Here is a 6991-nt window from a genome sequence, read left to right on the forward strand (position 1 = left end):
AGCGGGACGCCCCCGGGGAAACGCCGCCGCCGCCGGGACCACCCGATCTCGCAGCGAAGGGATGGGGGGAGCAGCACCCCGGCGTCTGTTAATGCTTCACCTCCGCAATCTGTGGCAAAGCCAGGCACTTCCCAGCCGCAGCCACCACGAGCAGCCCCCAGCCGTCCCTGCACCCTGCGCCCAAATGAGGTGACCCCTTCAGCACCGCGCACCTGAGCCTCTGCACACCTGTCAGGCCTTAATGACCCCACCGTGACTAATTGCAGAGCTGTGGGGTGCCGCGGGACTTCTCAAAGTCCCTGATACATCACTGTGGCCTGCGCAGCCACACAGAGCTCCCAGCCCCACATTTGTAGCACTGATTCCCCAGGAGATGCTGGGGACGCGCAATGACCTTGTGGCCCCTGCACTCCCATGGCTGGGGCAGAGCTCAGGGTGTGCAGGTGCCAGGGCCATGTGAATGTCCCACTGCCCCGCAGAGTCAATGCCCCATCCATCCAGCCCTGGGTTATCAGGAAGGGAACGCGCTCTTTGCAGATCAGTGGGGCTCTTAGCCTGGCTGTGGGGACAGCTGGCGGTGAGGTGAGGCCCTGCAGTCCTGCAGGGATGCTCACAGCCATAGCCCCTCTGTGGGGCACACAGCGTGGGGGGAACCCCCATGTCTGCCCTTCTGCTGCCACGCACAGCGCAGCCTTGGCACAGGGAAAGCACTCCAGCACACATCCCTCCTGCTCCCTGCTCCCTGTGCCCTCCACTTCTTCCCACACTGACCAACCGCACTGTTTTCCTCTATCATGGAAAAAATGCCCTCTGCCTCAGCGCTTAACCCTGCTGTGAGTGCTGGGACAGACCTTGGCCTGTCCATCCATCCGTCCGTCCTGCAGCACCCCGCTCTGCACGCTGACGTCAGCGCTCCCGGCAGCCGGGCGGTGGGCGGGCGGCACCGCTCCTATTGTATTAAAAATAATACAGCGGAGCACAAATTCATTACAGATAAGTGTGACAGCCAGGAGGAATTAACGAGCCCGTCTCTCAGCGCCTGACAAACGCCTCCTTTTGTTCCTGGGATGGGTCCTCGAGTCTTTCAATCTTTGGAGATGCTTCGGCTCATTGAGCGCGTCCTCCCCCAGCAGCTCCCAGTGCGCCCAGGGACTGCTCCGAGTCGCAGCTCTGGGACTGCCCCCCAGCAGCGCGATGCCGTCGGGTTATTTATGCTCCCCCCGCCCCCATCTCTGCAGAAAAAAACCACTTGGCCCTCCGCGTCGCACCGAGGGATTAAAAGTGGTTAACTCCATTTGCAAAGGCTTTGTTACGTCGGTTTTCCCTCGGCTGCAGCGCGAGGCGATGCGCAGCGTGCCGGCTCGGCGGCTTTTATCAGGTTGTCTTCTGGAGGTAATTGGGTTTTTCAGGAGCCTGTTTAAAATTCTTAACCCAGCCTCTTAAACAAAACAAAAACAGTGGCGGGGAACGGGGGAGAGGAGGCACAAAGCAGCAGCAGCTGCAGCTCTGCAGAGTGGTCCCGGCCCCCTGGGTGCTGGCACCTGGCAGGGACAAGGCCGGGGATAGGGACAGGACCACGCATGCTGCAGCATCGGGTTGGAGCTGACCCTCGTAGTGCAGCGTCTGAGTGTGGTTTGGGGCACGCAGAGGGCAGGGACAGCCCTGCCAACCCAGTGGTGACACGTGGAGAGGGTCACAGGGTCACCAGCACACCGTGCTCCTGTTCTCTGCTTTCCAGCCGCAGACCCATCAGCATCAATATTGCAGAGCTGGCTGCGTCGCTATCGCTGCCCCTTGGCATCGCTAATGCAGGTCGCCCAGGGGAGCACAGGGCACCCCCAGCCTGGCCCTGCCTGCTGCTGGGTGCTCCAGGTGCCACCGGTTCCATGCCACAGGGCACAGCGTGAGCTGCGAGTGGGTGGAGGGGAGATGCTGCAGCAGATGGTTGGCGGGGCCGATCGCGGCATCGCACGCAATGAGGGATGTTCACATCCCCCGGGGGCTGCGTGCAGGAGCTGTGTGTGCACTGGTGCTGGCTGTGGGCTGGGGCAGCGGTGGCCAAAGGAGCTGTGGATGAGGAGAGGACCGAAGTCGCAGCCTCCAGCTGTTCCCAGCGCAGTGTCCCAAGGGTGCAGCTGCTCTGCCCTCCTGAGCTGCCCTAAAAGATGGCCTGTGCAAGAGTGATGCAGGGGATGGACGTCCCCTGTGTTTGAGCTCTGCTTGCTGCCCTTCCCAGGACTGACAGCCACCACAGCCCCATGGCTCTGCCACCTACAGTCCTGCCCGTGTCAGGGACACCAGCACCCTCCTGGCCGTGCACTGCAGCAGCAGCTCTCAGAGCATTGTGCGGCCGCTGCCTCTGTGCTGTGCATGGTTAAGCAGCGGCACTGCAGCCCCTCGCTGCTCATCCTGCACGGGCTGCATGTCAGTGGGCTGGGGAAGCAGCTGCCGCTCACTGCAGTCTGGCAGCAGGTTTTGCTTTGCTGCTTCCTGACCACCGGGGCTTTACACCCAGCCCCTTCCCACCCCACTCTGAATTCCACCTCCCCTATACAGCCTCTGTGCATTCAGCCTCAGTGCTGCACCCGCACCGCTTCCCCCGGTTCGTACAGCATGCACATCCCGAGCGGTGCGTATAAAGGCACACTTGCACCACATCCGCCCCATCAATATTTATGGCAGGCACGCACACCGCACAGCTCTGCAGGGGCTGGCATGGAGCTGGGCGCAGTGCACCCGGCACCGTGTGGGCAGCGGACAAAAGCCCCATGCAGCCCATATCTTCACCCCATCGCTCCTTGCCCCAGCAATTGCTTTTGGGGGAGCTGCCAACCCACGAACATCCTGATCTACTGTCCCCGTGGCCCTGGCAGGAGACATCCAGAGCCAGTGCTGATGGTGGAAGAAGTCAGGGCTTTGTGGGGAGCAGATTCTCGGTGCCCCCAAGCTCCTCTCCCAGGCTCAGTGCTGGGGTGAGAGCAGGGCCAAGGAGGGTGAGCTGCTTCCCTCCTGGGAGGGCCACCCCACCAAGGGAGAGCTCTGGGGGCAGTGGTACCCCACGGAACCAGGGACACCTTGAACTCTGACAGCAGCAGATGGCTGCATGCTGGGGGGCTCAGTGGTGGCAGGGAGGACATCTGGGTGGCTGCAGCATGGTGGGAGTAGGATGAGACCATGCCGGGAGCACTGGGAGTGGGACACACTGTGTTGAGGGGGGGCTAGGAGGGATGCTGCCATCTCCCCCTGCTGAAGCCTCCCCCAGTCCGCCTGCGCGCGGGGTTTCCGCTGCAGCGTGACACCGGATGGGCATGGTGCCACTCCAAGAGCTGCTGGGGCTGCGGCCAGAAAACCATTCTTGGCTGCTGCCAGTGGGGTTTGGCTCATACCTTGCCCATCTGGGGGCTTTCAGAGGGAGAAAAAAAAAAAAGTGAAAAAAGGAAAAACAAACCAAAAAAAAATCTGCCCCTGTGTCCCTGCACCACCTGCAGCATCACCACCAGCTCCATGCCTCACGTCCACCCAAACCGAGCCCTGCCAGAGCCAGAGCCTACCTTGGTGTGCGCAGTGTCCGTGGCCTTCAGCACCTAAAGCAGCGCTGCGAGGGGCTGCCGGGGGTGGGTGGGCATCGCAGGAGGGCGGGCCTGCAGAGACACCGATGGCAAAAGGGTCAGTGATGGGGGACCACCCTCCTAACGCACAGGGTGCTGCGTTATCGCACCGCCCCAGATACCAAGCTCTGAGGATGGGAGCGATGCACTAACTGAGCCACCCCAGGGTGGGCAGGGAGGTGGCTGCGTGGGGGTCTGTGCCCCTCTTGGACTGAGGATATGGCTGCTGCTGGCTGAGCTGCAGACAGACACCTGGAAGTTTTGATGCCTTCATTAATTATTGAGAGGGCTCTCAACTCTTGGAGGGTTTTAAAAATTGGCATTAACTCTGCATTCCTCAGTTTTCAAGTGATTCATTTCTTCTTCAGAGGACATAATGGCGAGTTAAAGTGAGCAGGCAAACAAAGCCCCAAACAAAGGCTGCAGTCTGAGAGATCCTCCTCTGGGAGCCCAACTTCAGCCTAACTTTGAAAAGCTTCTGCCTGGGGTTCTCCTCGTCCCTTTGCTGAATGTCCTTGGAGTGCCTCCATCGTGCTGGGGGGGCTCAGGGGATTCTCCTGGGGACGGGGCTGTGCAGAGACCTGGCCATCAGCTCTGAGTGATCTGTCCCCATGGTTCTACCCTGGTGCGTGCCATGAGTGTGATATGGGCCGTGGGATGCAGGGAGTAGGTTCCTGGGGATGTCACAAATTTGTCCTAGCGCAGAGCCACCTCCTTTCCTGCATCCCAGGAAGCGAGGGGGATTTGGCAAATTGTAGGTAAATAATGGCCCAGGGTAGAAGGGGGGGAGACAGACTCAGGGAGAGAGTGCTGGGTTTGGGGACATGAAGCCGGGTTTGGGGATGCAGTGCTGGGTTGGGGGATGCAGTGCTGAGTCTGGCTATGCAGCAGCAGGCGGGCAGTCAGCCCTTCACACTCCGGTGAGACCCCCATGGAGACCCCTGAAAGGCAGCTGTGTCTCCGGGAAGCACAGTACTGAGGCTCAGCCTGGGAAGGGCTCGGCGGCAGCGTGAAGGTGACCTTTGCTGGGGACAAGCGCTGCCTCCTGCAGGATGTGGGAAGAGTCGGAGCCGGGTGGGATGGGATGCAGAGCGCCAAGACCGGGGGCAGCTGGGTTTTTGGACAGCTCAGCGCCAGGGAGAGGAGCTGTGCTGGGTCAGGATCGGTCCCCGCTGTGCGGGCTGTGTTCTGCGGTGCAGATCAGCTGCTGTTCTTTGCTGAAGCCCCGGAGCATGGTCAGAGCTGGGCACTGCCTGCATGAGGACGTGGGGAGATTCAGTCCTCGGGGGGTGTTGGGGGCCATACTGGCTGGGTAATCACAAGGCATTGATTTTGGGGCCAGATTGATGTGGCTGTTATTTATTTATTTATTATTTTATTTTATTTTAGTCTGTCTTTTTAACAAGCAGAGCCGGCCAGGATCACAGAGCTATATCTTACCTGGACAGATGGGGACAGGCAGCAGCTCTGGCTGTCCATGAATCTGTCTGTCCAGGCAGTCAGACGCCAACCACAACCAAGGCAGAGGTGAGGTAAAGGAAAGGAGGATGCTATCACACCAGGACAGCCCTGGCTTGGAGCTGCAGCGTACTTGGAGCTGGAAGGGCTGCTTTTACCCAGCCCAGGGTATGGCTGCAATATGTGGGGCAGAGGTAGTGAAGGAGACGAGACCAGCTCTTGTTCACAGCACCCCACGATCATAGCCAGTCTTGTCCAGCCCCTGGGATGCCAGAGGGCAGCTTGGAGATGGGGAGAAGAGGGCTGCATGGGATGGGGCCAAAGGAGAAGCTGTGTGACCTGCTTGGGGCTGGCAGCAGTCTCATGCCCAGGCACTGTGTGTTGAGGTGGGAAGGCACAGGGCCTCTGCACTTTGGGGAAATGCCTTCACAGCAGAGTTAGGGTAGCAGTGCTCTCCCTACCCACAGGGATGCAGAGAGCTGCATCTGAACCAAACCTTTGGCCCCCAAAATCTCCTGTCCGTGGGCCAGGACAGGGGTGGGTACCACTGCTGCAGAGCTGTGGTGATGGGTGATTCTGAGCATTGGATGGTTATTTTTGCAGGAGATGGTGGCAACAGTTGGCCAGGGATTGGACTGGTGGCAGGAGAGGGCACCTGCAGGATGGTGAGGTGACAGTGACTCCTGGGGAGTGCAACCTGGGACACGCGGCACAGCCCAGAGAACCACAGAAGTGTGTGGCTGGAGCTTCTGCAGGGCCAGGGCAGGTGGAAGGGAAAGCTCCTGGGATGGGCGAGTGGAGCGCTCACGTGAGAGCGCGGCTGTTTACTCTGGCTGAGCAACCTGATTGCTCTCTATAAATACACCCGGCGAGTAAACACCAGGGAGGGAGCAGGAGCATTTAAACTCATGGTTGATGCTGGCAGAAGAACAAATGGGAAGGTCTGGCCAGGAACACACAGAGCTCCTGCGGCTGGCTGTGCAATCCTGTGCCCGGACGGGACAGCCTTGGGGACAGCTGGGGCTCCTTGGTGGGGATGGCACTGTGTCATATGCTGCTGATCCGAGTGGGGGCACACAGATGCCCAGCAGAGGGTTTTCCACAGACAGAGTGTGGTATCCAACCTCTGCTGGGTCTCAGCTCATGTGCTAAAATCATGATGCGAAACTCAGTGCAGGTCCCCAAAGGGCTCCTGATGTGTGGCACCGGGCCTGGTAGGTTCTGCCTGCCAGTAGGCAGTGCTGAAACCAGGGATGAGCCAAAGTGTGAAGCGCGGCCACCCTCCAGTACTGCAAGGTGTTAATCGCTTTGTCTGGTTGGGGTCATTTCAATACTAATGTTCTCACGCAAGGCAATCGAAGAAGCAAACACTCAGCCCACAGCCAAAGGACATTTTTCTGTGCCAGTTTATCTCGACTGAGCTCTCACATCTTCCCCAGCTTTGCAGAGAAGCCCTGAGCCATCAGCCCTGCTCAGAATGAAGGCGCCAGCCCTGCTCTGCTGCTCTGAATCACCACGCCGGTGCCTGGGGCAGCAGCTGCCCGGTCACGCTCCCACCACGCGGGTGACACTGCCACTGCATGTTGCCAGGCCTGGGTCACAGCAGCCACCTACCCCGTGTGGGGACACTGCAAGGAGAGGGGATGGAGCTGGGGGAGCTGGGACCCCTGGAGGGTCGGTGCAGCAGGATGGCTCTTCGGGAACATGCAATGGGGATGGCCCAAAAGGAGTTGGTGTAGCCGAGGGGAGCAGGATGGAGAGAAAGGTGTTGAGGGGGAGGCATGAGAAGAGCCTGGCAGGGTACCGGGAGCTCCCCCCGGCAGGAGGCTGCGAGGAGCATCCTCGGGAACGGGCAGCGGAGGGAGCAGGTGGCCTCCTCTTCTTGCCCACGGCCCCGCTCTGCAGCCCTCCCTCCGCAGTACAGC

General features: G+C 60.1%; 1 protein-coding gene across 1 annotated transcript in view; it reads right to left on the reverse strand.

The window, feature by feature from the left end:
• CPLX2 (complexin 2) overlaps positions 1–3654 on the reverse strand; it is a 6488-nt gene extending 2834 nt beyond the window's left edge. The window contains exon 1 of the mRNA XM_003210344.4: positions 3552–3654. The gene's annotated coding sequence lies outside the window, so the exon portion shown is untranslated. The remainder of the gene's footprint in view (positions 1–3551) is intronic.
• Between the last annotated feature and the right edge of the window lie 3337 nt (positions 3655–6991).

The sequence above is a fragment of the Meleagris gallopavo genome, chromosome 15, assembly GCF_000146605.3.
Source record: "Meleagris gallopavo isolate NT-WF06-2002-E0010 breed Aviagen turkey brand Nicholas breeding stock chromosome 15, Turkey_5.1, whole genome shotgun sequence".
NCBI classification, from domain to species: Eukaryota; Metazoa; Chordata; class Aves; order Galliformes; family Phasianidae; genus Meleagris; species Meleagris gallopavo.